Here is a 14840-nt window from a genome sequence, read left to right as displayed (position 1 = left end):
TGTTAACTCTTGTTACATTTCTGAACGTTATTTATCTTGTCTGCCTGCCCGTTACTGATCCTGTCTCTGCTGCCTGCCCTTGGACTGTGTATTGTTTATTGGACTTACGATTGTTATCTGCCAGCCCTGACCCATTACCTGCCTACTCTCTGCCATACCTGTTTGCTGTTGTTCTACCACTGCCTGTTTGACTACAAACTCTGTTTTAATAAAAGCATGCAGATGGATCCTACCCTGAGTCCCGCCTCATTACAGTTTCCAAAACCATAGTGGACGTTATCGAGTGCACTCATTCAATCCCAAAATGCACTGCAATAAGGAGTGTACAAATAATGCACACTCAAAAGCTAGAGAATACCCATAATACACTGTGAGGGTTGTGCCGAATGAATTGCGCCCCCAGCTGAATCATCCATTCATCAATTTTCCAAACATTTTCACATCGTTGGTCCAATGTGGGTGCAGCGTAATATCATACAGGTGTAAATTCCTTTTTAATTGATTGTTAAGTTATATAATTAAAGTTTATACATGCTAGTTTCTGTAACAGAGTTCAAGATAATATGTTCATTACTACTGGAGTTGCCAGTTTGCTAAGTTGCGAATGATTATTAAACAGCAAGCACAAACTATGCAAAAGCGGCAGCCCTTCTGGCGCACTCAGTGTCTGAACTCACTCACTTGTTTTCATTCACTCCTTCAAGTGGACTATATTAGTGGAGTAATGTAGGGAATAGTGAATGAGGGAATAGGGGGTACAGCTTAGTTTCCTCTCATGCTGTATATATCTTGCTGCCAGGCACATATTCCGCTTGGCGATCAAAGCTGATCGAATTATATGATTAAAACAACTCGAGGTCAGAAACGCAGAGAACTAACAATAATGGGGAAATCAAATAAAATGAAGAAAGAAATACGAAGAATGGCTGTATTGTGAATGGACCAGAATGGGGATGAAAGCATGGAAATAAGCCAAGGAAGTGGGAGAATGAGGGAAAAAAGAGTAAATAATTTTGCAGGAACCAGTGCAAAGAAAATCAGGAGTAGTTGAAGTTATGGAGGAGGAATAGAAGAGAGAGATAAAGCAGGTTCAGAATTAAAGATCATATTGAGATTTGGCAAGGAGAAGGGAAATTCGTCAGTGAGTCCAGTGAAACTGTTCTGCGAAATCACATTGGAGATGTACATATGGCAAAGGATTTGAGAGATGGAAATTTACTGATTGTAGAAATGAAGAACAGAGGTAAAGGGCACGCAGGATAAAAGAAATAGGGTGATTTAAAGTACATGTCACATTGAAAGGAGAAATAAATGGAGCGTATTGATTTTGGGAGTACCAAATGGAGGAAATTAAATCAAACCTAAAAGGATGAATTCTAAAAGGTGCTTGAGATGGAGTGAGGAAAGATAGTGAATATGTTGTGCTTGATCTTGAGGAGGAAATGCTCCACAAAAAATGACTCTAGGCTTTTTGAGTTATAATGAAAGAAATTATATACCAAAGCCAACAAGGTGTTACAACTGCCAAAGATTTGGACATAAGGCCAAGATATGTAAAGGCAGAAGGAGATGTGGCAGATGTGGAGAAGATCATAAATATAGGCAAAGAACCACCAAAATGTTGTAATTGTGGGGGAAATCACAGTGTGGCATAAGGGGGATGTGAAGTGATGAAAATGGAAATACAACAGATAAGAACTCACAATAAGATCACATTTGTGAAGATGCTGAATCAGAGAGGAGAAAGAAATGAGAGAAACAGAGTACCCACAAAAGAAACAGAAAAGGAAAATAAGGAAAAAAGTAATAGTTGACTTCTAGTTAATAGTTGACGATCTGGTTACTATATTCGTGTCACGTAAGTTCAGCTGCTCTGCAAATGTGTCTGTTTACAATGTGATTTCCCTTTTGATATGATTCACTCGCATTGCATCAGTAACTGATGTGTATGGGGAAAACTTTTCTCTGAATATTGAAGCCAACTGCCTATTTAAGTTGCGCTGAATGCCATTTTCATCAGAATTTTTCTCCTTCAAGTATGAAGATCATCTCCTCGCTGACACCTAAGAAGAAGAAGATAGAGGCCTTACTGCTCGCAGTTGAATCAAGCCTCAAGCAGTGGATTAATGGCGCTTCAGCAACTGCAGCTGATTCAGCGCTTCTCCCCTGCGGCTATCCGGTGACTCTTCAAAGAGCAAGTTTCACTCATTAAAAGAGCAAATTTGAGCGACATTTGTTGCAAAATGACGCACCACTATAGTGGATCTTTGAGATGTCTGAACTGTGCCCTAAAACGGCTGGTTAAAATGCTAACTTTGAAACAAATCCTAGCAGATTTGCCCAGGGGATTGTTTTTTATCATTGGATCTGAAGGACGCATACTTTCATATCTAAATAGCCCCTCATCACAGACCGTTCTTGAGATTCGCATTCGAAGGGGAGCCTTACCAACCGAAGTTACACTTGGCAGCCTCTTCCAATCCGGCAAAGAGCATGTTGTTGGCCTGGTCTAGCTCGGAGGAGATGTCTAGACATGACGGGAGTTGAGACGGATGTTTTGAGTGAGCCCGTTTCCTCCTTTCCCCTACTTAACGAGGAGTTGGTGGACATGATGACCCACGCCACGGCCAGAATTAATTTAGAAGATTAAATAAGCAATTTTGGAGTGTTATTCTAAACACTCTCCTTCCAATAGGATCATATCTCTAAGTTATTTTTAGCATACTATGTGCTGCTCTCAGAGCTGGAGTAATCATTTCACTAATGATTTAATAGGGTTATTTCACTGTATTATTTTACTGTACTATACGCTGCTCTCAGGGCAGGAGTACTCAATAGGTTCATTTCACCGTGTTATTTTTAGTGTTCTGCGTGCTGCTCCCAGGTCAGGAGTACTCAATAGGTTCATTTCACTGTGTTATTTTTAGTGTTCTGCGTGCTGCTCCCAGGTCAGGAGTACTCAATAGGTTCATACCACTGTGTTATTTTTAGTGTTCTGCGCGTTGCTCCCAGGTCAGGAGTACTCAATAGGTTCATTTCACTGTGTTATTTTTAGTGTTCTGCGCGTTGCTCCCAGGTCAGGAGTACTCAATAGGTTCATTTCACTGTGTTATTTTTAGTGTTCTGTGTGCTGCTCCCAGGTCAGGAGTACTCAATAGGTTTATTTCACTGTGTTATTTTTAGTGTTCTGCGCGTTGCTCCCAGGTCAGGAGTACTCAATAGGTTAATTTCACTGTGTTATTTTTAGTGTTCTGCGTGCTGCTCCCAGGTCAGGAGTACTCAATAGGTTCATTTCACTGTGTTATTTTTAGTGTTCTGTGTGCTGCTCCCAGGTCAGGAGTACTCAATAGGTTTATTTCACTGTGTTATTTTTAGTGTTCTGCGCGTTGCTCCCAGGTCAGGAGTACTCAATAGGTTAATTTCACTGTGTTATTTTTAGTGTTCTGCGTGCTGCTCCCAGGTCAGGAGTACTCAATAGGTTAATTTCACTGTGTTATTTTTAGTGTTCTGCGTGCTGCTCCCAGGTCAGGAGTACTCAATAGGTTCATTTCACTGTGTTATTTTTAGTGTTCTGCGTGCTGCTCCCAGGTCAGGAGTACTCAATAGGTTCATTTCACTGTGTTATTTTTAGTGTTCTGCGTGCTGCTCCCAGGTCAGGAGTACTCAATAGGTTCATTTCACTGTGTTATTTTTAGTGTTCTGCGCGTTGCTCCCAGGTCAGGAGTACTCAATAGGTTCATTTCACTGTGTTATTTTTAGTGTTCTGCGTGCTGCTCCCAGGTCAGGAGTACTCAATAGGTTCATTTCACTGTGTTATTTTTAGTGTTCTGCGTGCTGCTCCCAGGTCAGGAGTACTCAATAGGTTCATTTCACTGTGTTATTTTTAGTGTTCTGCGCGTTGCTCCCAGGTCAGGAGTACTCAATAGGTTCATTTCACTGTGTTATTTTTAGTGTTCTGCGTGCTGCTCCCAGGTCAGGAGTACTCAATAGGTTCATTTCACTGTGTTATTTTTAGTGTTCTGCGTGCTGCTCCCAGGTCAGGAGTACTCAATAGGTTCATTTCACTGTGTTATTTTTAGTGTTCTGCGTGCTGCTCCCAGGTCAGGAGTACTCAATAGGTTCATTTCACTGTGTTATTTTTAGTGTTCTGCGTGCTGCTCCCAGGTCAGGAGTACTCAATAGGTTCATTTCACTGTGTTATTTTTAGTGTTCTGCGTGCTGCTCCCAGGTCAGGAGTACTCAATAGGTTCATTTCACTGTGTTATTTTTAGTGTTCTGCGTGCTGCTCCCAGGTCAGGAGTACTCAATAGGTTCATATCACTGTGTTATTTTTAGTGTTCTGCGTGCTGCTCCCAGGTCAGGAGTACTCAATAAGTTAATTTCACTGTGTTATTTTTAGTGTTCTGCGCGTTGCTCCCAGGTCAGGAGTACTCAATAGGTTCATATCACTGTGTTATTTTTAGTGTTCTGCGTGCTGCTCCCAGGTCAGGAGTACTCAATAGGTTCATTTCACTGTGTTATTTTTAGTGTTCTGCGTGCTGCTCCCAGGTCAGGAGTACTCAATAGGTTCATTTCACTGTGTTATTTTTAGTGTTCTGCGTGCTGCTCCCAGGTCAGGAGTACTCAATAGGTTCATTTCACTGTGTTATTTTTAGTGTTCTGCGTGCTGCTCCCAGGTCAGGAGTACTCAATAGGTTCATTTCACTGTGTTATTTTTAGTGTTCTGCGTGCTGCTCCCAGGTCAGGAGTACTCAATAGGTTCATTTCACTGTGTTATTTTTAGTGTTCTGCGTGCTGCTCCCAGGTCAGGAGTACTCAATAGGTTCATTTCACTGTGTTATTTTTAGTGTTCTGCGTGCTGCTCCCAGGTCAGGAGTACTCAATAGGTTCATTTCACTGTGTTATTTTTAGTGTTCTGCGTGCTGCTCCCAGGTCAGGAGTACTCAATAGGTTCATTTCACTGTGTTATTTTTAGTGTTCTGCGCGTTGCTCCCAGGTCAGGAGTACTCAATAGGTTCATTTCACTGTGTTATTTTTAGTGTTCTGCGTGCTGCTCCCAGGTCAGGAGTACTCAATAGGTTCATTTCACTGTGTTATTTTTAGTGTTCTGCGTGCTGCTCCCAGGTCAGGAGTACTCAATAGGTTCATTTCACTGTGTTATTTTTAGTGTTCTGCGCGTTGCTCCCAGGTCAGGAGTACTCAATAGGTTCATTTCACTGTGTTATTTTTAGTGTTCTGCGTGCTGCTCCCAGGTCAGGAGTACTCAATAGGTTCATTTCACTGTGTTATTTTTAGTGTTCTGCGTGCTGCTCCCAGGTCAGGAGTACTCAATAGGTTCATTTCACTGTGTTATTTTTAGTGTTCTGCGTGCTGCTCCCAGGTCAGGAGTACTCAATAGGTTCATTTCACTGTGTTATTTTTAGTGTTCTGCGTGCTGCTCCCAGGTCAGGAGTACTCAATAGGTTCATTTCACTGTGTTATTTTTAGTGTTCTGCGTGCTGCTCCCAGGTCAGGAGTACTCAATAGGTTCATTTCACTGTGTTATTTTTAGTGTTCTGCGTGCTGCTCCCAGGTCAGGAGTACTCAATAGGTTCATTTCACTGTGTTATTTTTAGTGTTCTGCGTGCTGCTCCCAGGTCAGGAGTACTCAATAGGTTCATTTCACTGTGTTATTTTTAGTGTTCTGCGCGTTGCTCCCAGGTCAGGAGTACTCAATAGGTTCATTTCACTGTGTTATTTTTAGTGTTCTGCGTGCTGCTCCCAGGTCAGGAGTACTCAATAGGTTCATTTCACTGTGTTATTTTTAGTGTTCTGCGCGTTGCTCCCAGGTCAGGAGTACTCAATAGGTTCATTTCACTGTGTTATTTTTAGTGTTCTGCGTGCTGCTCCCAGGTCAGGAGTACTCAATAGGTTCATTTCACTGTGTTATTTTTAGTGTTCTGCGCGTTGCTCCCAGGTCAGGAGTACTCAATAGGTTCATTTCACTGTGTTATTTTTAGTGTTCTGCGCGTTGCTCCCAGGTCAGGAGTACTCAATAGGTTCATTTCACTGTGTTATTTTTAGTGTTCTGCGTGCTGCTCCCAGGTCAGGAGTACTCAATAGGTTCATTTCACTGTGTTATTTTTAGTGTTCTGCGTGCTGCTCCCAGGTCAGGAGTACTCAATAGGTTCATTTCACTGTGTTATTTTTAGTGTTCTGCGTGCTGCTCCCAGGTCAGGAGTACTCAATAGGTTCATTTCACTGTGTTATTTTTAGTGTTCTGCGTGCTGCTCCCAGGTCAGGAGTACTCAATAGGTTCATATCACCGTGTTATTTTTAGTGTTCTGCGCGTTGCTCCCAGGTCAGGAGTACTCAATAGGTTCATTTCACCGTGTTATTTTTAGTGTTCTGCGTGCTGCTCCCAGGTCAGGAGTACTCAATAGGTTCATACCACTGTGTTATTTTTAGTGTTCTGCGCGCTGCTCTCAGGTCAGGAGTACTCAATAGGTTCATTTCACTGTGTTATTTTTAGTGTTCTGCGCGTTGCTCCCAGGTCAGGAGTACTCAATAGGTTCATTTCACCGTGTTATTTTTAGTGTTCTGCGTGCTGCTCTCAGGGCAGGAGTACTCAATAGGTTCATTTCACTGTGTTATTTTTAGTGTTCTGCGTGCTGCTCTCAGGGCAGGAGTACTCAATAGGTTCATTTCACCGTGTTATTTTTAGTGTTCTGCGTGCTGCTCCCAGGTCAGGAGTACTCAATAGGTTCATTTCACTGTGTTATTTTTAGTGTTCTGCGCGTTGCTCTCAGGGCAGGAGTACTCAATAGGTTCATTTCACCGTGTTATTTTTAGTGTTCTGCGTGCTGCTCCCAGGTCAGGAGTACTCAATAGGTTCATATCACCGTGTTATTTTTAGTGTTCTGCGTGCTGCTCCCAGGTCAGGAGTACTCAATAGGTTCATATCACCGTGTTATTTTTAGTGTTCTGCGTGCTGCTCCCAGGTCAGGAGTACTCAATAGGTTCATTTCACTGTGTTATTTTTAGTGTTCTGCGTGCTGCTCCCAGGTCAGGAGTACTCAATAGGTTCATTTCACTGTGTTATTTTTAGTGTTCTGCGTGCTGCTCCCAGGTCAGGAGTACTCAATAGGTTCATTTCACCGTGTTATTTTTAGTGTTCTGCGTGCTGCTCCCAGGTCAGGAGTACTCAATAGGTTCATATCACCGTGTTATTTTTAGTGTTCTGCGTGCTGCTCCCAGGTCAGGAGTACTCAATAGGTTCATATCATCGTGTTATTTTTAGTGTTCTGCGCGTTGCTCCCAGGGCAGGAGTACTCAATAGGTTCATATCACTGTGTTATTTTTAGTGTTCTGCGTGCTGCTCCCAGGTCAGGAGTACTCAATAGGTTCATTTCACTGTGTTATTTTTAGTGTTCTGCGTGCTGCTCCCAGGGCAGGAGTACTCAATAGGTTCATTTCACTGTGTTATTTTTAGTGTTCTGCGTGCTGCTCCCAGGTCAGGAGTACTCAATAGGTTCATTTCACCGTGTTATTTTTAGTGTTCTGCGCGTTGCTCTCAGGGCAGGAGTACTCAATAGGTTCATTTCACCGTGTTATTTTTAGTGTTCTGCGTGCTGCTCCCAGGTCAGGAGTACTCAATAGGTTCATTTCACCGTGTTATTTTTAGTGTTCTGCGTGCTGTTACGTCCATAGGGACGTATGAATTTATTTTATGAATTATGTATCTTTTGTTTTTCTCCCCGTTTGCTTTTTTTTTCCTCTATGCTGCTCTTGCTCCTCCTGTTTGTTTGACAGGCTCATGAGTGCCACCTGAATCCTATTGCAGCTCGTTAGGTGGAGTATAAATGAAGCTGAAGACTTCCAGTCCGAGAGAGAGACAGAGATACCACCATCTACTGGTCCCAGTGTTGTTTGGTTTCTTTTTGTGACTTTGGTTTTGCTTGTAGTGCTCAGGTAAAAAGCTGTGGTGTGTTTCAGCTAATGTGTGTATACTTAAAACTTTACAACAATTAAGTGGGCTTCAGTTGACTGGTTTACCTATGCTGTCTAGTGTTTCAGCTAAGTTTTTCCCAACCCTAAGATTTGTGTAAGCTGAGCAGCATTGAGCTTTTCAGTTAATTTAAGAGTTACTTGTGAACATCAGTTATCCAATTCAGTTGCCTTAATTGTCTTGATACTCTAAGTCATTTCTTTTTAGTTATGTAGGGAGGTGGATGCCTTTGTTTTATTTGGGAACCATATTTTCTCTTGTTTATGTAGAAAGGGAGTTAGGGAATTGTTTGTATTTTTATTTAATTATTCTTTTGGTAGGTAAGTTATCCCTTAACTCTAAGAATCTTTTTGTTTGTTGTTTTGGCCTCTCCCCTCCTGAAGTTTTTTTTTGTTAATTCTTATCAGTTGTTTAATAAATCTTGTTACTTTTGAATCTTGTGTTTGAGCATTATTGTACTTGCCCTGGGACCTGGAGACGGCGGTTCTCTTATTCTCTCCACTTTTTTTTTGTTTTGTTACTTGCCGCCTCTTACCCCTAGATTTTTAAAGAGGGACTCGTAACAAATGGGGGCTCGTCTGTTTCTGAATAGAAGCTCGTTTGTTCGCCCAGCGTTCCGTACAAAATTGTGAATCTTTTCCCCCACTGCTCCGTAACAATTGTATGAACGTCACTTTCAAATCCAGGATTTAGTCGCATACATCGCAGCTCTGGTAAGTGCAGTTTTTTTTTTTATTCTCTCTTTAGATTGCTGGCTGTTTTCTTTTTTGGGTGAAAGAGGAGAGTGTTAGATTTAATGATGGAATTTGATCTAATTTCGTTTACGCTAGCACCAACCACTGAAGTTTTTAATCGCTGTAAAAAGAGTGAACTTTTGATGATAGCAGACTTCTTTAGGATTAACGTCCCCAGAGAGGCTACCAAACCGGTCATGAAAGAAGAACTGTATGATAAGCTAGTAAATGAGGGAATTTTACCAAGGCAAAGCGATGATAGTGGAGAGGTAGAACAACTCGAAGTTATAGCAGGTAAAGAATGGGATAGTGTAGATCCACCTGACACGGACGCTATGGCTGTGCAAGACCCTAGGTTAGCAGTGAGGTTAAAAGAGTTGGATTTGGAAATAAAGAAACAGGAGTGTGAAGCCCATATGATCAAATTGAGAACTGTTGAAGCGGAGGCTGATAGGGATATTAAATTGCGAAAATTAGCTCTAGAAGCTCAGCGCGTGGCTGCGCAACCAGTCCCTTTACCACATACTAAAACTCAATCCATTTCCTCTCCTATATCGACTGTAGCTAGTCCTTTCGCTGGAGGGCGTGGTCATGCATCTTCTGACGTTCCGTTTGATCCTAGTAGATATATTAAACTTGTACCACCATTCAGAGAAGCAGAAGCCGATTCTTATTTTGTTGCGTTTGAGCGGGTCGCAGGAAAGTTAGGGTGGCCAAAAGATATGTGGGCTCTACTGTTACAGTGTAGTCTCACAGGAAAAGCACAAGAAGTTTGTTCTGCTCTGCCAATTGAGTCTTCTCTTGACTATGACACAATTAAAGCGGCGGTTTTGCGTGTGTATGAACTTGTCCCAGAAGCATACCGACAAAAATTTCGGCGACATGAGAAAACAGCCAGACAATCTTATGTAGAGTTTGCGAGGGAGAAAAAAGTCCTCTTTGATAAGTGGTGTGCCTCTAGCAAGATAACGACCCTGGAACAGTTACAGGAGTTAATCTTGCTAGAGGATTTTAAGAATTGTGTGCCAGAGAATTTGGTGGTTCACTTGAATGAACAAAAAGTCGCGTGTTTGTCTAACGCAGCTGTTTTGGCTGACGAGTTTGTGCTGACACATCGTGCAGTTTTTTCGCAGCGCGACAGTCAAGTTTTTCTCCGAGATCAGTCGATCTGCCAAATGTAACGCCTCGTGTAATGCGCCCTGTTAGAGCGGAAAACTTTTCCAAGAGTATACGCAAAACTAAATCTGCCAATAATGAGAAACGAGAATGTTTCTATTGTTTGAGTCCTGAACATCTGATTGCAGATTGTCAGTTGTGGAAGCAGAAGAATGTGAAAACTAAAAGTGTAGCAATTTCTCAGTCTTTACCAAAACTAAGCCCAGCTGACATGGAAAGTTATCAGCCGTTTATGTTAGAAGGCATGGTTTCCCTTTTTCCTGATGCTGAGTTTAAGCCAGTTGTCATGCTAAGAGATACTGGATCAGCTCAATCCTTTATTCTTGACCGTTGCTTACCATTTTCTGCTGATACTTACACTGATTTTGATGTATTAGTTCGAGGTATTGAGATGCGCTGTGTTAATGTGCCTCTGCATATGGTTCATTTGAAGTCAGATCTGGTTAGTGGAGCGTTCAAGCTGGGTGTCCGTAAACAGTTACCTGTGGAAGGTGTAGATTTAATAATAGGAAATGATTTAGCAGGTGGCAAAGTTTTTCCTATCCCAATGGTGACTCATACCCCAATTGAAAAGGAGCAATCTGATCTTTCTGCTTTGTTTCCGTCAGCATTCCCTGCATGCGCAGTGACTCGGGCACAAGCTCAGAAGTTCAACGAAATGGTAAATCTTGCTGGTTCCTTTCTAGTTCCTGACTCTACTCCAGTAGAGGGTACACTGTCTGTGGAGCCAGAGCTAAAGCATGATTCCACTTCAGAGCCCAAAACCCCCTTGACAGTGAGCAGAGAACAGCTGATAAAAGCGCAACGAGAAGACGCTACACTAACTGAGAGTATTAAAGCTGCAGATCTTGGGCAAATGTCTTTCTCAGGAGTGCTGTATTTCTGGGATGATGGACTGCTGATGCGCAGGTGGAAACCAGATATTGATGATGAGAACTGTCAGGAGGTAAGACAGATAGTTTTACCTGTTGGCTATCGCACAGATGTGTTAAAACTGGCCCATGAACATGTAATGTCTGGTCATCTGGGCGTGACGAAGACATTCTATCGAATTTCCCGATACTTCTATTGGCCTGGTATAAAATCTGATGTGTCTGCCTTTTGTAAAGCTTGCAAAATTTGTCAACTTGCAGGAAAGCCGAACCAGAGAGTTCCAGTTGCTCCACTTAATCCAATACCTGTCATGAGTGAGCCATTCGAACGACTTGTCATTGACTGTGTTGGTCCGTTACCGAAGACCAAGGCAGGACATCAGTATTTGGTAACTATCATGTGTGCTGCAACACGCTTCCCTGAGGCAATTCCTTTACGTAACCTGAAAGCCAAAGCGGTTGTGAAAGAGCTGATCAAATTCTGTTCTACTTTCGGCTTGCCTAAGATAATTCAGACAGATCGTGGCACCAATTTTACGTCAAGAATGTTTGAACAGATTTTGAAGGAGCTTGGCATAAGTCACCAGTTATCCAGTGCCTACCATCCAGAGTCGCAGGGTGTGATTGAGAGGTTCCACCAAACTCTAAAAACAATGCTGCGGAGTTACTGTGTTGAGACAGGAAAAGACTGGGACGAAGGTCTTCCCTTTCTCCTGTTCGCTGTGAGAGAGACCGTGCAGGAGTCTCTAGGGTTTAGTCCAGCAGAGCTTGTCTTCGGTCATGTGGTACGAGGACCGTTAAAATTGTTAAGTGAACAACTGTTGGCTGAACATCTGACCCCTATGACTATTCCTGACTATGTCCAGATTCTTCGTCGGAGACTGCAACATGCTCGTGAAGTGGCAGCACAACACCTTGTAACAGCACAAAGCAAGATGAAAGCACGCTATGATAAGAAGTCTGTTGTCAGATCTTTCCAACCTGGCGATTCTGTTCTGGCTCTCTTACCCATCCCTGGTTCTGTGTTCCAGGCGAAATTTACCGGTCCCTATGTAGTTAAAAAGAAAGTGAGTGATACAAATTACATCATTGACACCCCTGACCGCAGACGCAAAAGCCGTGTGTGCCATATTAACATGCTAAAAAGGTATGTGACTACACAGTGTAACAGTGAAACAAAGTGTGACACAACTGCAAATGGTGAAAAGTGTGAGATTGAGCGTGTGCTAACTTCAACCATTGCTATGGTTTCCAGCTACACCATGGAAGAAGATGGACTGGGTAACAGAGAAGTTCAAGTTTCCTCCACACGTCTACAGAATTCTGTCATTCTAGGCAATTTAAAGTCTTATCTTGCTCATCTTGATGAGAGTCAAGCTAATGAACTGTCTAACTTGCTGTATGAATTCCCTAGTCTATTTTCAGATGTGCCAGGAAAAACTACAGTTTGTTCCCATGACATTGATGTTGGAGATGCGTCTCCGATCAAGCAGCATCCCTATCGAGTGAATCCTCAGAAGCGTGACATAATGAAGGCTGAAGTGGAGTATATGTTGAAACATGGATTTGCTGTGCCGAGTCAAAGTCCCTGGAGTTCGCCCTGCCTGCTCGTACCAAAACCTGATTCCACCTATCGCTTCTGCACTGACTTTCGCAAAGTCAACAACGTAACTAAGGCTGATTCCTTCCCGCTTCCTAGGATGGAAGACTGTGTGGACAGGGTGGGTAATGCCAAGTATGTAACAAAGCTGGATCTTCTTAAAGGATACTGGCAGGTGCCTCTGACTCAGCGAGCATCAGAAATATCAGCTTTTGTTACTCCAGACAGTTTGCTGCAATATTCTGTTTTGGCTTTCGGGATGCGAAACGCTCCCGCCACCTTCCAACGTTTAATGAACACAGTGTTGTCAGATGTGGAGAACTGTGAAGTATACTTGGACGATGTTGTTATCCATTCACTTACCTGGACAGAACATTTATCCAACCTCAAAGAGGTACTTCAGCGGTTAGCTGATGCGTCATTGACCCTGAACCTTGCTAAGTGTGAGTTCGCGAAAGGAAAAATCACCTATTTGGGTAAGCAAGTTGGCCAGGGGATGGTCAAGCCTGTGGAAGCCAAGATAACAGCTATCCTTGAGTACCCTGTTCCCTCTAATAAACGTGAGCTTCGAAGGTTCTTAGGAATGTGCGGATATTACCGTGCTTTCTGTCCAAACTTTTCCTCTGTGTCATCACTAACAGATTTGTTAAGCACCGCAAAAAGGTTTATTTGGACACCCAGCTGTGAACATGCTTTTAATGCCGCGAAAGATTTGCTCTGTAGTACCCCTATACTTAAAGCCCCTCAGTTTGATGCCCCATTTAAATTGCAAATTGATGCCTCAGCCACAGGAGCGGGTGCAGTCCTGTTGCAGGAGGATCAATTCGGTGTAGAGCATCCTGTCTCTTATTTCTCTAAAAAGTTCTCAAAGTGTCAGCAGAACTACAGTGTTATTGAGAAGGAAGCACTGGCAATGTTGATGGCACTACAGCACTTTGAAGTATACTTGGGTGGTAGTGTGACGCCTATAGTAGTGTACACCGATCATAATCCGCTAATTTTTCTTGAACGCATGTCTAACTTAAATCAACGCCTTATGCGGTGGTCTTTAGCTATTCAAGAATTCAACCTGGATATCCGCTATAAAAAAGGATCAGACAATATTGTTGCGGACGCATTGTCCAGATCCTAGATTACTCTCTCTTTGGTGACAATATGTGATTGTTAGGTCAAAGTGATTTGTTGACTGGTAATCATAAACAACGTTGGTTGTTTATGATTTTAACGGTGGGGGTGTTACGTCCATAGGGACGTATGAATTTATTTTATGAATTATGTTTCTTTTGTTGTTCTCCCCGTTTGCTTTTTTTTTTCCTCTATGCTGCTCTTGCTCCTCCTGTTTGTTTGACAGGCTCATGAGTGCCACCTGAATCCTATTGCAGCTCGTTAGGTGGAGTATAAATGAAGCTGAAGACTTCCAGTCCGAGAGAGAGACAGAGATACCACCATCTACTGGTCCCAGTGTTGTTTGGTTTCTTTTTGTGACTTTGGTTTTGCTTGTAGTGCTCAGGTAAAAAGCTGTGGTGTGTTTCAGCTAATGTGTGTATACTTAAAACTTTACAACAATTAAGTGGGCTTCAGTTGACTGGTTTACCTATGCTGTCTAGTGTTTCAGCTAAGTTTTTCCCAACCCTAAGATTTGTGTAAGCTGAGCAGCATTGAGCTTTTCAGTTAATTTAAGAGTTACTTGTGAACATCAGTTATCCAATTCAGTTGCCTTAATTGTCTTGATACTCTAAGTCATTTCTTTTTAGTTATGTAGGGAGGTGGATGCCTTTGTTTTATTTGGGAACCATATTTTCTCTTGTTTATGTAGAAAGGGAGTTAGGGAATTGTTTGTATTTTTATTTAATTATTCTTTTGGTAGGTAAGTTATCCCTTAACTCTAAGAATCTTTTTGTTTGTTGTTTTGGCCTCCCCTCCTGAAGTTTTTTTTTTGTTAATTCTTATCAGTTGTTTAATAAATCTTGTTACTTTTGAATCTTGTGTTTGAGCATTATTGTACTTGCCCTGGGACCTGGAGACGGCGGTTCTCTTATTCTCTCCACTTTTTTTTTGTTTTGTTACTTGCCGCCTCTTACCCCTAGATTTTTAAAGAGGGACTCGTAACAGTGCTGCTCCCAGGTCAGGAGTACTCAATAGGTTCATATCACCGTGTTATTTTTAGTGTTCTGCGTGCTGCTCCCAGGTCAGGAGTACTCAATAGGTTCATTTCACTGTGTTATTTTTAGTGTTCTGCGCATTGCTCCCAGGTCAGGAGTACTCAATAGGTTCATATCACCGTGTTATTTTTAGTGTTCTGCGCGTTGCTCCCAGGGCAGGAGTACTCAATAGGTTCATTTCACTGTGTTATTTTTAGTGTTCTGCGCGTTGCTCCCAGGTCAGGAGTACTCAATAGGTTCATTTCACTGTGTTATTTTTAGTGTTCTGCGTGCTGCTCCCAGGTCAGGAGTACTCAATAGGTTCATTTC

This window comes from Chanodichthys erythropterus, chromosome 22, assembly GCF_024489055.1.
Source record: "Chanodichthys erythropterus isolate Z2021 chromosome 22, ASM2448905v1, whole genome shotgun sequence".
Classification (NCBI taxonomy): domain Eukaryota; kingdom Metazoa; phylum Chordata; class Actinopteri; order Cypriniformes; family Xenocyprididae; genus Chanodichthys; species Chanodichthys erythropterus.
Note: the sequence above shows the minus strand (reverse complement) of the source record.